At 44.1% G+C, this 5,716-nt stretch overlaps 1 non-coding gene across 1 annotated transcript; it reads right to left on the reverse strand.

Moving 5' to 3' along the window:
* Positions 1-1,179: 1,179 nt before the first annotated feature.
* On the reverse strand, positions 1,180-1,252 carry Trnaf-gaa (transfer RNA phenylalanine (anticodon GAA)). The gene has a single exon. It is a non-coding gene; the product is annotated as a tRNA-Phe (tRNA).
* Between the last annotated feature and the right edge of the window lie 4,464 nt (positions 1,253-5,716).

A 5,716-nucleotide genomic window follows, 5' to 3' on the forward strand; every position in this document is an offset into this window, starting at 1 on the left:
CTAAAACTGTTAAGGTCCATCCTTGTAACTGCACATTTTTTGGGACTCTAGTCCTGCCATACATTTGCAAACCTCAACTGTTTCCTATGATCCCTTTGTGTCTTTATAGCCATTATCACCTGGGTGACTCTTAAATTAACAAAGTTTAGATGGCAGAGCAAGGTACATTTTTGAGTATAAAAACATGCAGCTTTAATATTTTAAATCCTATATATATTTTAAACTTTGTTTTCCAAATGGGACATGAGTCATCATTAAAAAAAAAAAATCTTTCCCAGTCCAAACTGTCTTAGAGATCTGTTGCCGCCTCCTAGTTAGACCACCTTTAATCAAGATGGTGGTGAAATCACGTGGCATCCATTTTTTTAAACTCTATCACAATGACAATCCAAAATCCAAGAGGGAATCATGCCTTATGGTTTCTTTAAAATTACTCATGCATAAATTTTAAGTTATCAATTCCCAGTGTTACTAATTAATTTTAACTAGTTTTATTTTAATTTTAACATATTTTGACCATATTTAACGAAATAAACTTATAAATCTGAAGTTACAGAATGTTCACATAAACCAAGTCCAAACATTTTGGACTCTTCTGCTGTGTTTTCTCCTTGTCATTGTGTCAGGGGCTCAGACTGACGGAGTGACAGGAGAAACTTTTAAATAAGCCTGGGTCTAGTGAAGGAAGAGCCATAATCCTACTCTAGAGCCTTCTTTTCAATAAAGAACAGCATAAGACCGTTTTAACATTGTCTACATCAAAAAGTCACCTGAATTTCTGCTAACCCAAATCCAGTAACCAGAGCTCAGGTGGGCGGCAGAGGCAGCAAAAATATCCAAACCATCTCTGTCTCAGCTCCACGCTTGCAAGAAAACCTACAGAGACAAACTTTTCAACAAAACAAACATATTCAGTATTTGCAGGTATGAGAATCCACAGCAAACATAGTTCACATCCCCTTCTGACCTTCTATAACTTTTTAATTTTTTTAATTTTTATTTTTTTTATATTTAATTAAAAATTTCCACCTCCTCCGCTCCTCCCATTTCCCTCCCACTCCTCCCATCCTTTTTCCCTTCCCTCTTCAGTCCAAAGAGCAGTCGGGATTCTCTGCCCTGTGGGAAGTCCAAGGTCCTCCCCCCTCAATCCAGAACTAGGAAGGTAAGCATCCAAACCACTGCCGAAACCCGGGATCGAACCAGGGACCTTTAGATCTTCAGTCTTACGCTCTCCCAACTGAGCTATTTTGGCCACGACCCCTTCTATAACTTTTTATGAACCTTTAATCCATGCTTCCTCTCTTCATTCTTTCAGACACCTGCTTTCTCCCTTGCTTTCCAGTCAACATACCAAGGTCTTTCTCACTTTTTACCAATGTCTTTCTCACTTTTCAGACAGCATAAAACTCTCACCAAGAGTCAGTGGCCAGTGACTCATTGGCTTGGCCCACGGAGCCAAACCTTGACCAGGTTTGGCCAGAAGTCAAGGCCCACAGGCCCCAGGTCAGACCTTGGGAACCCATCCATCGGCATGGGAAGAGGAGGGTAACTTCTCCAGCCATAGCAATTATCCCCAGATTTCTCTGTTCAATGTTTGAAATCTTATTGGGACTGTGGCTGCCAGCTTTGCTATATTGTCACAAGACTGCATAACCCAGCCATCCCACCCACACAAGCGTGCTGTCCCACAGTCCCTTGCTTGTATCGCATGCCTCGTCCTGCCTGATCATGTTTCCCCCCTCACTACAAGCCAAGGTTGCCTCTTTTCAATGAAAAGTTTAATACCAATAAAGGCTGTTTGTCTTGTCCCTCTTAGGAAAATATACTATGGGGACCTTTAAGTGCCAGCCTGTGTCCCCTCAGGGTCCAGAAAGAGACTTACAACAAGAACAGGGCTTAGATCAGAGGACAAAAAGAATTCTCCACTATGTACTTTTTTGCATCAGTTTCTTTATTTCAGCCTCCTGTTAAGTTTTCCACTACACACACACACACACACACACACACACACGGCAATTCTCTGATCTTGAATATTTTCACGAAAAAGGCAGATAAGAGTTGACTGGAGGTATACTGTCAGTATCTTTATGGTGCTGGGGAGGTGTGGCTGGAAAAAAATGCCCAGGTATCCCCTAGGAGGCTTCTAAATTTCTTCCCTTTCTCTACATTCTTTGATTAGAAACTCCTAGTTTAAACAACCACATTTAAGGGCATAGTTTAACACACAAATTCCTCTTCTCCCCCTTTTTAGAATTTTAAGTTCAAGGACACCAAATTATACCGTTCAAAATTATCAGTTTTTCTGTTAGTTTATTTGCTGTGAAAATTAAGCATTAGTTTTAGCATTAGATCAAGAGAAGAGAACATCATCCATATAATGAGTGACTGACACCTCTGGAAATTTGAACAGCATTGGCTTAGTACTTTTAGCCCTGGTTGTTCTTGTTCTGTGCCAAAAGTTGGATTTGTTTTCTTTTTTTCTCCCAAAAAGGGACCATTGATATTATTCCTACTACTAGGGAAAAATAAAAACCCTTTCCTCTCAATGAGGGAAAAACAATAAAAAAAAAACATTTAAACAAAAGTCAACAAACATACAAGAAGCAAATCTAAGTTCTGGGCTCTCTGGGCTAGCTCACGCTGCAGCGCTGGTTGTCTTCTGGCTCTGTTGGGCCCTGGGCAGAAAGCGGTGACAGGCAGCTCCCAGCCTGAGAGCTCTGGGTTCCCGTCAGATGCTATGCAAGGACAAGTTCAGGTGCACACGGCTGGCCTGGAAGCCTAAAGGACCAGGAGTTCACGCTGCCTGCCCTACCAATATGTGTGCGGCAGAAACTTCTCTCTCTCTCTCTCCATTTTAAAAAAGCTATTTGACAAGGCTTTTATTGTCAGAGTCCAGCTTCAGTTCAGCCAGGTCCAAAGGGGTGTGGGAAACTAGATTATGTGCCCAGAAATCATACAGTGTGCCGGACTGAACATGCCAGTCAAGGCCCCTAAGGAGGACAGAGGATAAAATTCCCCCACAGAGAAGCGGAGCACAGCGGTATACATAGCTGGACAAACATTCCTCACGGAACTGCCACTGCTCCTGGCTCTCTCTTCAGCACTACCACAGATTCCACGCAGGTATGTCAAAAGCAGACTGTGAACTTGGGGCCAAATGCCAGGATGCCATAGTCCCATGTCGACTCCAGAACGAAGACTGGCAGAGGTTGCAATGTTTTGCTATTTGGTTTTTTGGAAATAGGGTCTCACTTAGAAGCCAGGCTTGTCTAAACTCACAGTGATCCTCCTGCTACAGGGTCCTCAGTACAAAGTACAGTTTTGTCATGAAGGAGCTCAATAATGTCCCCTGGTAGTAGAACAGACCCAGTCTTCATTCTGGATGCTGTAAGCACTATCTGAGCAGGCCTGAGGCAATATGCATACCACAGAGACAGATCTTGCTGCATCCTACTAAGGGACTGATTTAACAGACCGTCCCTGTACTCATGATTCTTACTCATTTTACTGCAAACTTCTTTTCCTTCTGTCCTGTCTTGGTTTCTCTTTTCTTTTCCAACTTCCTTGTTTCTGACCTGCCCCTGTCACTCAGGGGTCACGAGCCAATCGTCGCCTCCAGCCATAACGTCATCCAGAATAGGGCGGGCACTTCCGGCCCACCGTGTTTCAGACTGACGGACTCGAGCCGCTCTGGGACGGAAGGAGACTCTCGTGATCCGTGTGCTGTGCTGTGATCTGCTGCCGGGAGCTGTGAGGAGAGTCCAGCGCCATGGTCAGTGAGAGGTTGTCTTCCCCCTGTGGAGAGGAGCTGCACGAGCCAGTGTGGGGGAGCAGGCAGCGCAGCTCGGTGCCCGGTATCATTTCCTTTGGTCCCCTGAGGTCCCTGAGATTCCCAGGCAGAAACAGGACCACTGAATGACTTCGCTCTGTAGAATGAGCCTGCGCAGACATGGGAGCAGAGCCTTTGAGTGAAAACATCCTTGTCACGCTGCAAGGTTTTTGTTTGTTTGTTTGTTTTTTTAAATCCCAAGGAAAAGACAAATTTTATAACTCACAGAGCTCTCTGGCCACTCTAGTGTCTTCTAGAGGTACTGCACTTGGCCCTGACCATTCAGGTGTAGGATCCCGCTGCTGTTAATTCTGTGCAGGACGTTAAAGCATTTGCACGTAGATACCATGGTGGTTCAGCCACATGTGTCAGTAAGTCCCGACATCCTGGGTTTCCTGGCATCATGTGCCAAAAATGACTCTATATTAGTTATGGTTTTTTTTTTTTTTCTGTTTGCTCTCATGTTCTTTTGATGTTCTTATTCTTTCCCAAACAGTACAGTCTCTCTCTCTCTCTCTCTCTCTCTCTCTCTCTCTCTCTCTCTCTCTCTCTCTCTCTCTCTCTCTCTCTCTCTCTCTCTTCTTTTGAAACAGGGTTTCTCTGTGTAGCCTGTCCTGGAACTCATTCTGTACATCAGGCTGACCTCAAACTCCCAGATTCTTGCCTGCCTCTGCTTCCCAAGTGCTGTGTTTAAAGATGTGTGCCACCTCCAAGTTCGGTCCATTCTTTATTACAGTTGCATTCAAAGTTAGAAGACAGAAGGTGTCACTGTGTGAAGTCTTTATTCAGTCATTGTTGATTGTGTTTTCATTCATGATGACCTTTTCTCATGGGATTTCTGTTGTTGGTAACATAAATTGTTAGATATTTTATTGTCCTTTTGTTGTATCTATAGCACAAATTCTGTATTGTTATAATATAATATTGGCATAATAGCCAAGATGACAGCAACCACATGGTTGCTTTCTACTGTATGTTAGTCCAGCTCCCTACTATGGTGAGCCCATCCTGCGTTAGGCCCAGTTCTCAGTGTGATCCCTACCTCTCCAAGGTTAGATGTGCAGTGTTACGGCAATTCCTTTAAATGAGCACTTTAGTCAGGCTTGCACAAATATGGGAGAGGATGGGCAGGTAGGCCCCACACAGCTGGGGAAGCGTGACCCCAGCCAGAGACAGATGAGTCCACCCACGTGTTTCAGCCCACGGATTGTTACTGTGGAAGTCAGTGTTGCCCTCCAGGTCTCTCACCTTCTCTGCAGTTCCCAAACACAAGATGTTGCATGGTGCCATCCCAATTGAGTGTGGTCTGGGCTGTGATCAGAAAAATTTGTGACTCCCTGTGTTTCTGGAATTGAAGAGTCTTGGGTTTAATTTGTTAAAATAGTTAAGACAGCAGGGCTGTTCCATGCTTTTTATCTTAGCACTGGAGAGGCAGAGCCATGCAGATCTCTGAGTTTGAGGCTAGATTGGTCTATAGAGCTTGTTCCGGGGTAGCCGTGGATGCACACAGTATACAGCAGTTAATTGCCTCAAACCCCATCTTAAAACAGTGAAGTAAAATTTTAAACCTTTGCGCCTTGGGTGGCAACATCTACCCCGTTAGAAATGCAGCTTCCAGACAGCATCATCTGCAATAGTCACACTTATGACCAACGAGACTGACTCCCTCCATTCCTTCCAACAGACCTGCTCTGAGGTTTCCCAGATTCTCTGAGGGAACTGGATAGGGACACAAACAGAGATAATGCCATGCACTCAGAGAAAGATACAGGCTTAAATAAGGGATAATGTCGTGTACTAAGAGAAAAGATACAGACTTGTTTAATCTCTTCTTAGATAGGATAGGGAAGGTTATGTTAAGAGCATCTGTAACCCAGCTAGGCGAGT

This window comes from Chionomys nivalis, chromosome 20 (genome assembly GCF_950005125.1).
Source record: "Chionomys nivalis chromosome 20, mChiNiv1.1, whole genome shotgun sequence".
Lineage (NCBI taxonomy): Eukaryota > Metazoa > Chordata > Mammalia > Rodentia > Cricetidae > Chionomys > Chionomys nivalis.